This window comes from Girardinichthys multiradiatus, chromosome 6 (genome assembly GCF_021462225.1).
Source record: "Girardinichthys multiradiatus isolate DD_20200921_A chromosome 6, DD_fGirMul_XY1, whole genome shotgun sequence".
Lineage (NCBI taxonomy): Eukaryota > Metazoa > Chordata > Actinopteri > Cyprinodontiformes > Goodeidae > Girardinichthys > Girardinichthys multiradiatus.
The window spans coordinates 46,536,789-46,548,465 of record NC_061799.1 but is presented as its reverse complement, the minus strand read 5'-3'; the positions used below and the strand labels follow the sequence as shown (position 1 = coordinate 46,548,465).

The 11,677-nt window shown below is 44.1% G+C and overlaps 1 pseudogene; it reads right to left on the bottom strand.

Moving 5' to 3' along the window:
• Positions 1–524: 524 nt before the first annotated feature.
• LOC124870157 lies at positions 525–1,473 on the bottom strand (annotated as a pseudogene).
• Positions 1,474–11,677: the final 10,204 nt, after the last annotated feature.

Sequence of the window (11,677 nt, the reverse complement as noted above, 5' to 3'; positions counted from 1 at the left end):
GTCTGTCTGGGGAGGCTTGATGTGGAGCCTGAGAGGTTGGATCGAGAGCTGCCGCTTGGTTGAGGATCTGGTCCGAGGTAAGTAGTTACCGCACTGGTGAGGGTTTGACTGAGTACTGGAAAACTCGGAGTCTGTACGACAGTCCATACAGTGGAAGAGCACCTGGTGTATTTGAGGTTTGGTGGAGGGTAACCAGGGTGCGCATGCCTGAAGTCTAGGAGTATGAAGCTTGGGCTGCCAGCTGGAGCTTGATTCTTCAGAGGTTCTTGGAAGCTTGAGTTCAGGTTTTCGATGGGATCCAAACAGGACCCTGGAGCCAGGACATGGAAGTCACCTGGAAGGAGCACAACGAAGGAGTGAGTACAACCATACTTTCAATGGAGTGAAAATTCAGTTGTCAGCCCGAAGAAGTTACCACAATGGCAAACACTCAGAAGTGCTGACAGCCAAGCCTTCTTACACCCCTCCAGATGATTGGAATAGGCAGCACCTGTTAACCCTCGGCACCGGGGCTCTGGCGGCATCTAGTGGTGAAGCATGGTTAGTGGCAGACAACAGACAGAACACAGAACTCTCAGACTGACAACTTTAGTATGAGACTTCATGTGACGTGTTAAGTAATGCTTGTGGTAAAAACTCTTTCCACACACCTTACAAGAAGCTGGCTGCTCTCCTGTGTGAGTTCTACTGTGACTCAACAGGATGAACTTCTGACTAAAACCTTTCACACACTTGGTGCAGCAGTATGGTTTCTTCTCTAAATGTGTAACCATGTGAAACTTGAGAATCTGCTTGAACCCGAAATGTTTGCCACATGTTTTTTTTTACAGGAATACGGCTTCTCGGATTCATGAGTTTGGAGATGAACAAACAAATTCGACCTATGTCGGAAACTTTTCCCACATGTCTTACAGGAAAATGGCCGTTCTCCTGTGTGAGTTTTAAGGTGGCACACCAAACTGGTCCTTTGTCTGAACCTTTTTCCACATTCTGAGCAACAACAGGGTTTTTCACCAGTATGCATTCTAATGTGAACCATTAAATTACTCCTCTGTCTGAAAGCCTTCCCACGTGTTGTACACATGTATGGTTTTTCCTCTGGATGAGTTCTCATGTGCACCAACAGATTACCCTTACGACTGAAACTCTTCCCACAATGGTTGCAGGAATGAGGCTTTTCACCTGTGTGAGTTCTCAAGTGTTCCAACATGGTGCTCTTCCGACTAAATGTCTTCCCACATTCTAAGCAAGGAACTGGTTTTCCACTGGTTTGAGTTTTTAGTTGTGGACTGAAATCATTCGGTGAGAAACCTCTGTCAGGCTGTAAAGGTTCTGGTTCATCTTGGTCCTCTTCACTCTGAGCTGGTTCTGGTTTCTCCTGGCTCAGTCTGCAGTTTCCCTCTTGGTTACAGAGCTCCTGGTCAGGTAGAACCTCTTCTTTCATATGTGAATGTTGCTTCAGAAGTTCTGGAAAGAAAAAGCAGGTTACTGGAATCACATCAAATCTTACATCATACATTTTACCCCTCAGCTAACCAACATTAGCACTAGATATCTTCAGTGTGGACTTGTTTAAGTCCAGCTCACTCGTGTGTAGATGTATGACCAGCAGCCCTACTGCAGAACTATAAGCTTCAGAGCCTCAGAGGGGGCTTGCCTCCACGTCTCAAAATATCCTCAGTCTGTGTCTGCAGTTCCTGACCCAAACCAAGTACAGCCTAGAATGGAACCTGCTTTTGCCCAGAAATATCAAACAGTTTTTCTGAAGCTCCATGACTGTATTAAACTCCTTCCCCGTGGACTTCAACCACCACGGAAGCTGCAAGACTTCCAGCACCTGAACTGGCAAAAGGAATATTGTCTCTGGTTTCTGGATTCTGGAAAACTTTCTCTAAAAGGGTTATTTGCTTCTATGTTCAGTCTAAGGAAGGATGGATAGATTGCAGCATTTAAGATGGATTCAAGGAACCTTAGAACCATTTCAGACTGCTGGAGATGCGACCCTGCAGGGTCACATGCGACCATCAGCTCAGAATATCTGACTGCAGCTGCAACTCCAACCAGAACCCTGCTGGACCGGACTGAACAATAAGTCAGAGATGAAGACATGGATAAAAATTCCCATTTCTCACATGGGAAAAATTTTATCAATCCTAACTGAGGAACAGGAAATTTGTTCTGACTTAATGTGAGAAGCTGAGGAACACCACATCATCAAAATCCACTCAAACATCTCCACCCGAGTGGAGCTTTTCTTCATGAGGAGGAGTCACCATGAGGAGCTCCATCTCCTGCTTCTGTACAAGCTTTTCCTCATCCTGACTGATGTGGACTACCTGCTGGTCTTCTTTCACCTGTGGAGCTTCTGGTTTCTCCTCATTCTCCTTCAACTGCAGAGGTTCTGGTTCCTCCTGGTCCTCCTTCATTTGTGGAGCTTCTGGTTCCTCCTGGTCCTCATTAATCTGTTGCAGTTCGCGTTCCTCCTCTTCCTCCTCCCTTTCCTTTTTTATCTGTGCAATCTCTGTTTCCTCCAGGTCATCGTTCATCTGTGGAGGTTCTGGTTCCTGGTACTCCATCTGTAGATGTTCTGCGTCATTCTGTTCCTCTCCTGGTCATTCAGAACCTCCTGCTCATAACCCCGTAGCCATTGAGGTTCTGCAGAGACAGAGAGACAAACTGAGACATGCGAGTGGAGGACATCTGCTCTGTGCTCCAACTTTGAGGAACATTTGATGATTAAAACAAGCATAATTTTTTATGAAGTCAAGTTTAGATGATGAGATGTTGACTGAGGATAGAACCAAAGGGAGAAGAAGTGACCATTCCAGTCCAGAAGTCAAAGCTGAGAGTGGATCAGTCATCAGAGAAACTCAAATAAGACTAATTTACATGAAAAACGTTGAAAAAAGAACTGTAATCTAAATAATATTTAAGGCGTTACAATTATTAATAAAGGGGCACGGTGGTGGCGGTGCAGGGGTAATACGCGCGACCCAAATTCAGAGGCTTCATACCTCGACGGAGCCTGAAGCGGATTCGAATCCCAGCCCAGGCGACCTTTGCTGCAGGTCTCTCCCCTCTCTCCACCCCTGTCCTGTCAGATTACTGTCTGACTGGAGAGAACGGCGTCCATTCTTGTGTGTCTTTACTTTGGGTGTGGGGATGTTTGCATGTGTACGCATTAGATTGGGAAATTGTGACTGTGTGCACATGTTTTTCTGTCAGGTTGGTTCTTGGGCTGCTCCTTCTCCTGGATCATCTTGGGCCCCCCTTCAGATGTGGAGCCTTGTTCCCCTCCGTCACACTCCCTGCCAGTGGCTGGTGTATCTGCCCGTCGGAGCGTTGGTGGTTCTCGGTGTCCAGGGCTAGGTGGTCAGGTGTGTGCTGTCCCGGTGGCTGCTTGGCAGGGCCTGGCCCCCCTGGCTCTGTTGGGCCTCTGCTGGGTCTCGGGTCTCTGGGTCCCTGGCTGGATTTGCTCCGGTGTAGCTGGCTGCTGGCGGGGCTGCAGCTCCCTGGGACTTCTGCACTGTAGCTGCTGGGTGGTTCCCCCGGAGCTCTTCTCTGCTCTTCTCTGGGGGTGGTGCAGTAGTCCCGGTGGTGGTCCTCCTGGGGTTCCTGGGCTCTGGGGGGGCCTTTGGATGTCTGTGGCTCCGATCTGCTCTGTGTCCACCTCGGGTCCAGCGGGGCAGGTCTGTGGCTCCTCACACTCACCATTCCATATTTTTTTTGAGAAACCTTGTATACACAAGCGCGCTCACAGTCAGACCCACAGGCGTTTAGATTCAGGTGTTAACAGATATCAAATGTTTTATATTGAGCCGCATTTACCACCAAATTCATCTTATTAGTACCCTGCATGTTTTGGTAACGTTGTTATTATATATGTTTCTCCAGGTGTAGAAGCAATCTTCTAGTATCTTGTAATCTCTTCATCCTTCCTTCTCTCTTCTATTCTTTTCTCCATCTCTCCTTTTTCCTTTTTGCCCCACCTCTCTCTCTTTCCTGCTTTTTCCCTTTTCGTTTCTGTCTCCATGTCCATTGAAATTGAAATAATCCCAAAGCAGTTTCTTATAACATTTTTTTATAAATGTCGAGCAGAGTGTCGTAGCGTTAGCCGTAATGCTCCACGTAAATCTGTTGGGCTTCTTCTTGGCACGCCGACAACAGTTCTGAGCTGGTCTGCCGGACAGGACCCGGTTAAAAAAAAGCTTACTGTCAAACAAAATGAGAAAAATTAAAGCTGCAAAAAAACATGAATAAAATCAAAACAAAACGGGCAAAAATGTTGCTTTAGTGAATAAAACAGAAGAAACAATAAATAATTAGTGAAGTTCACCTGAAGGTTGGCCCTACATGGAGTTTCCAGGTTCTCCTGGCTCGGTGGCAGAGCGGGTGCACCACATAAGGAGGCTTTCAGAACCTGGTCCAGCTTGCCCGGGTATGACTCCCAGCCTAGTGTCTGCATGAACCTCCCTGCTGGGTTGCTGGGAAATAAAAGTTAGTGGTACCAAAAAAAAAGTGAAAGCATTGTGTCCTCAAAGTTGGTACCATAAGCCCAGTTTATCATGCTCCAATCAGCTGATCAGTCCTCAGGATGCAGCAACCCACATGGATCCCAGAATTTCCTCTGATACTCCAACACTCCTCCGTTCCTGGTTCATCCTGGAGCTGCGGGTCTTCAGAGCCCCTAATGCAGGTGGCCACAGTGGGACCAACCTTCAGACCCGGAGAACAAAAGTTCTGTTCTATTGATATTAATGTTGATCAAATTAAAACAAGCTGACAGGCAGGAATATATAATATAATAATAATAGAAATGATTTAATTCTTTATCATTTATAAAAGTTCAGTTTTTGATGGGTTTTCATGTGGAGACACATGAGAACCCATCTGGAACCCAGATATCTGACACTGGGTTCTTTGTGTTGGTCGGACCAGTGAGGGCACTGCAGAACTCCATCTGGATCAGGAACCACAAGTTAAAAGCCTCATCCTCATCAATCTTCATACACTGTAGAGCCTTCTGCAAAACCTATCATCAGGTTTTGCAATGTGTGGATTTATCTGATCCTGTTTGGATCATTTGGACCCAGTGTGGATCAGAACACACTGGGTCCAAATAAATCTATGCAGCTGCTTGCTGTACAATCAGCCAGCACCTGAATAACATTTCAGATAAATCACTAAAAGGTCCAAACTTAATGTGAAGTTCTGCTGATGATAGGTTCTGGTTGAACTTTAGTTCTGGTCAAGCAACTGACCTGTAGCAGGCAGATTTGCAGAACCTCATGTCTTCATTCAGAGCATCCTGATGGTACTCACTCATCGTCAGTAACTTCAATGAATGCAGCTGGTTCCTGTTGGATCCATCAGCCCTCAGGCTCTCCACCTCCTGCTTCAGAACCACTTGCCGTACAGCATCACTGATCTGGACTTCCACCCACTCCTCTTTGATCTGTGTAGGTTCTGGTTCCTCTTGGTCCACACTGCAGGTCTTCGCCTGGTCAGCCAGAACCTCCTCCTGAGGAACATTCTTCTGTGGGAGTTCTGGAAGGACAAGGAGACTAAATGAGACCAAAACAGTGACAGAAAACAAAGATCCAAACTGGATGTTCTGGTTTAACCAGACCCAACAGCAGAGCTCTACAGTCAGTCCTGGTGCTGCTTCCAGAGCTGGAGTCGTCTTTTCGTACCAGAACTTTCTGCTGATATAGACGGACCAAAGGTTTTGGGTCCAGGAAGCAGTGTCCCATCCACATGAGCTTCTGTCTGTTTCAGTGAGTCACAGATAGGAGGAGAAACAGAACCACTATGAGCTGCAGCCGTGTCAGGACCTTTGTCTGCTTCAGAACTTCTGCTCCAATTTACAGACTGTGGATCACCAACAGCACCTGTCCAAACTCCTGAAGAGGTCCAAAGAACCAACTCTGGGCAGGGAAAGAATTCTGCATATTTGGGTTCTTTCTTTTAAAAAAGAAGCATTTTATATTCATTCATTCATCTTCGGTACCGCTTCTTCCATAATGGGTTGCGGGGGAGCTGGTGCCGATCTCCAGCAGTCTACGGGCGGGAGGCGGGGTCACCCTGGACAGGTCACCAGTCCATTGCAGGGCAACAGAGAGACACAAAGGACAAACAACCACTCATTCACACCTAAGGGCAATTTAGAGAGACCAGTTACCTAACAGTCACGTCTTTGACCTGTGGGAGGAAGCCAGAGTACCCGGTGAGAACCCAAGCATGCACAGGGAGAACATGCAAACTCCAAGCAAGAAAGACCCCAGGCTGGGAGTTGAACCTTCTTGCTGCAAGGCAACAGTGTTACCAACTGCGTGCTTCCAGCTGCGTCACCGTGCAAACAAACCTTTAAGCTTCCACAATTCTTAACCACCCAGAAGGCTGTCATCATTTTCCCTGAGTTTTATGAACTCCTCTGACTCTATTAAACATTTATTTAAAACAATCAAAACAATTCAATGAGGCTTATTGAACATAAGATCTTTCTCTTCAAAGAATTTGTTAGTTAATGGATGACTAAATTCAGACAAATTCAAAGGCTGGACTATTGTAATTCTTTACTATCAGGATGTCCACAAAATGCAGTTAAAAGCCTTCAGCTGATTCAAAATGCTGCAGCAAGAGTTCTGATGAAAATTAAAAAGAGAGATCATATTTCTCCTATTTTAGCTTCCCTTCATTGGCTCCCTGTTAAATCCAGAATAGAATTTAAAATTCTCCTCCTCACATATAAAGCCCTTAATGATCTAGCTCCATCATACATCAGAGATCTGATTGGTCCATATGTTCCTAACAGAGCACTTTGTTCTCAGACTGCAGGTTTACTGGTGGTTCCTAGAGTCTCTAGAAGTACAGGGGTTGGACAATGAAACTGAAACACCTGGTTTTAGACCACAATAATTTATTAGTATGGTGTAGGGCCTCCTTTTGCGGCCAATGGGAGGACATGGGAGATGTTCAACTTCACTTTCATGTTCATCAAACCAATCTTTCACCAGTCTTGCTGTGTGTATTGGTGCATTGTCATCCTGATACAGGGCACCGCCTTCAGGATACAATGTTTGAACCATTGGATGCACATGGTCCTCAAGAATGGTTCAGTAGTCCTTGGCAGTGACGCGCCCATCTAGCACAAGTATTGGGCCAAGGGAATGCCATGATATGGCAGCCCAAACCATCACTGATCCACCCCCATGCTTCACTCTGGGCATGCAACAGTCTGGGTGGTACGCTTCTTTGGGGCTTCTCCACACCGTAACTCTCCTGGATGTGGGGAAAACAGTAAAGGTGGACTCATCAGAGAACAATACATGTTTCACATTGTCCACAGCCCAAGATTTGCGCTCCTTGCTCCATTGAAACCGACGTTTGGCATTGGCATGAGTGACCAAAGGTTTGGCTATAGCAGCCCGGCCGTGTATATTGACCCTGTGGAGCTCCTGACGGACAGTTCTGGAGGAAACAGGAGAGTTGAGGTGCACATTTAATTCTGCCGTGATTTGGGCAGCCGTGGTTTTATGTTTTTTGGATACAATCCAGGTTAGCACCAGAACATCCCTTTCAGACAGCTTCCTCTTGAGTCCACAGTTAATCCTGTTGGATGTGGTTCATCCTTCTTGGTGGTATGCTGACATTACCTTGGATACCGTGGCTCTTGATACATCACAAAGACTTGCTGTCTTGGTCACAGATGCACCAGCAAGACATGCACCAACAATTTGTCCTCTTTTGAACTCTGGTATGTCACCCATAATGTTGTGTGCATTTCAATATTTTGAGCAAAACTGTGCTCTTACCCTGCTAATTGAACCTTCACACTCTGCTCTTACTGGTGCAATGTGCAATCAATGAAGACTGGCTACCAGGCTGGTCCAATTTAGCCATGAAACCTCCCACACTAAAATGACAGGTGTTTCAGTTTTATTGTCCAACCTCTGTATATAAATAAAACTGAACTGAATTTATTTTCACTTTATAAAATTTGCTTTGGTGATTATTTTTGTCAAACCATCAGAACATAAAAGGAAAATACTTTATAATAAAGTAATTTAGTTAAAAACTGCTTCATCCCCCAGATTTAAATATAACTGTGTCCTTCACCAGGTTGTCCTGCCTCCCAGGCGCATAGTAAGACCTGGGCTTCTCGGGCTTCCGCCCCAGATGTTTTCTGAAGAGCCCCAGACTTCATGATAGAAGAAATTTAGAAGTATTAAAATGATGCGGCCACAAAATGGTATTGGACTTCACATTTTTATCTAAAAATAATCAATTTTTTCAATTGTATTACATATAATCACCCAGCAAGACATGAGGTGGAGGTTCACTCTAATGAGCATCTTCAGGGTCATGATGAGGAACTTTCACCTGAGCTACAGGTGAAGTTAAATGATCTGTGATAGAAAACAGCAGCAACCTTCTCTGTGAGCTTCTAGCTGGATTTACATCATAATGTGAAAATATCTGGTCCTTAACTTCAGTCACAATAAAATCATTTAATCCTAACGTATCTGAACACATTTAAAGGTCCTTCAGATCAACACATTGATCTCATGGCTGCAGCCGGTCTTATAGTCCAGTTCTACATGTAGACAGAACCAGGTGTTGCTCAATAAACCAGGAAAATATCTCCTGGTTCCAGTAAGACGTAGTAGAAAGTAAACCTCCATCTTCTCTTTCATATCTTCTGCTGATTCTAAACATGCAGCTCTGGGTTTAAAGATGCAGAATAATTAAGAAATAAATCATAGTTCATCACAGATGGACCATTAATTAGTTAACTATTTTATTTTTCTGAATTACACATGAAATATTATATAAACTAATTAAACAAGGATAGAGTTTTACTGAAGGTGAGACATACATACCATATGTATCCTGTTATTAATAACTGTAATATTAGTCCTGATAAGGTCCAGGATGAGGCTCTATGCTATATTTTAAACACCACAACTTAACATCCTTTCCTCTCAAAGTGTTTAATAGTAAGAACTGAAAAATGTTTCTTTTATTATTTTTGGCAGGACAAATTTCTTCAGAAGTGGAATAAAGTGCTGAAAAGATGGCGATAAAAGAGAACAGGTTCATAAAAGAAGGAACAATTTTAATAAAATGTTTCAAAAGCTCTTGGCATAATAAAATAAATAAATGTGTTTTAGGATTTTACCATTTGACTAAATCAACTTTATACCACTTTCCTTTTTTGTAATATAAGAATAAAGACAACGGAGCCTCAGGAGTGAAACACTTTGATGAGAATAAAGTTTAAAAAGATCATTTATGTAAATGAGAAAAGAAGCACATTTATCTGGTCCATAGTAAATATCTCTGAGTTTAAGAAAAACTTTTGTCAACAAAAATTCAGCTTAAGTTCTTTTCTAAATACCTCAAAATGTGTCATTATTTGCTTCAGTAAAATGGTTTTTCATGAGTCCTAAACTCTGTTTCTCCTTGTCCTTCATTCAGCTTCTAACAAAAATAAAAAGTTAAATTATTGCAAACCTTTTTTGTTTGATTCACAATAATTTACATTCAGTCTAAAACCAGCAGACAGAGAACTGGTACAATATGTCCTATATTATTTTAATTTTAAATCACTTATAAACTGTCTTATTTAAATTTAAATATTTGGGGTTTGGGCTAAAGCCCCCAATGTTTTGAGACCCTAAAAACGTCCCTGCTGCCTCCCCATATGTATCCCTGTTATGCTCTCAGTTATTAGCCGACTAGAATAAAAACTAAACTGAAATAAAATCCCAGTTTAATCCCAACTGGCTGATTATACAAGCTTTAGAGAATCTAAAAGGGTTATCTTTAATGTTCCAGGCTTCCCTTAAATGTAAAAAATGTGAACTGCTTGCTGTGAAAAGTGTGAATTAACCTTCTGCAGGTTTGCTTTGTGACAGTTTGGTTCTTTATTTTAAAGATCAAATCATTTTGGGTTTACAGAACACAGAATTGGGAGAGGAATATTCCTTTGCTATCTTATTTCACTTTTAGTCCAATTTCACTTTCATTAATACAACGAGCTAAAACTCTCTATTGTTTTCGGGAATCCCTGAAATAAGTTTGAGTAACGTTTCATTAAAAAAATGGATCAGACCTCCATCAGAGTCTCCTCTTCAGGACACGTTAAGATGTTTTACAGCAGGCCCAAACTGGTTCTGATAGAGCCACACAGCAGACGTGAGGTCATTTAAACCCGAAACGTTTTTTAATCAGGCACCGCTGCCGGCACCTGACAGCAGACAATCTGGGACCAGTGCATGCACAACACAGCACAGTTAGTAGCACTGTTGCCTTGCCGCAAGAAGGTTCGACTCCCGGCTGGGAGTCTTTCTGCATAGGGTTTGCATGTTCTCCCCGTGCATGCGTGGATTCTCTCCAGATACTCTGGCTTCCTCCCACAGTCCACAGACATGACTGTTGCGATGGACTGGCGACCTGTCCGGGGTGACCTCGTCTCCCGCCCGTAGACGGCTGGAGATAGACACCAGCTCCCCCACGACCCAACATGGAATCACAGCATTTTGCTGTGATGAGTTTACAACGTTTCAACACTTTTTACGGCAATAGCCGAAAAGGCCAGTCGGTTTTGAATCGAAAACCGCATTCAGTTTAATTAACCTTCTGCTGATGTTTTTAGCTCCTGGAGGACAGAACCAGACTGCAGGTTCTAATATTATTATTACATAAGCAGGTTTCATTGTTTTTGCTGTTTTTGTTTCTGAGCCGCTAGATAATTATATTATATATATTCAGATAATTATATGGCTGAGAAGGTGCAATGATCTTTGACCTGTAGGAGGGCGGGGTGTGAAGTGCATCAACAGCATTTAAAGAGACGGCACCAAAACGAGCTGCTCTCAGACGCTCCTCAGAACACGTAAAAGAGGAGCTACAAGAACAAGGAGTTCAGACCAAAGCGTTGAGGTTCACTTCATGTAGACCACAGCTGGATGGTTTAAGGTGAATGATTTAAAAGCAGCAGATGTCCCCTTTAACCCTCACTGTCGCATGGTTCGCTAACCCTACCAAACATGAGATAAGTTTCAAGTACAGTAGTATCTCCAGCAGTCTACAGGTGAGAGGTGTGGTACACCCTGGACCAGTCGCCAGTCCATCACGGGGCAACACAGGACAAATGACCAAGCACACACCCGTTCACACCTAAGGGCAATTTAGAGACCAATTAACAGTCGTGACTGTGGGAGGAAGCACCCCCTCCATGGCAGAAAGAGTCAAACCAAGGAGCTTCTTGCTGCTAGGCAACAGTGCTACCAACTGTCCCACCGTGCAGCCCAAGAACAAACATTCAAAGTAAAATAAACACGCAACGTAGCACATCATGTCCTCCAACAGTGATTCTGGACCACCGCCACAGCTTTCGGTTTGAGCTGCTCCTGCCATTTTAGAACTTTTTGGAGCTTTTTTCTTCACTACCTCGGTGAACAGGTTGTCATGCCTCTGACATGACCGCTCACATGGCCAATCAGTAAACAGCCATCGGTTCACGTCACATTTCGGCCCTGCTGACGGGCAGGTACCAAGAAAGCCCTTACCCAGTGGTGGGAGCCGGGGGCCACATGGGGCCATTACAAACCTTGGGGTGGAACAGCAAAATCAAGACCAATGACTGAAAAATACTGTGATGTTGTGCTAT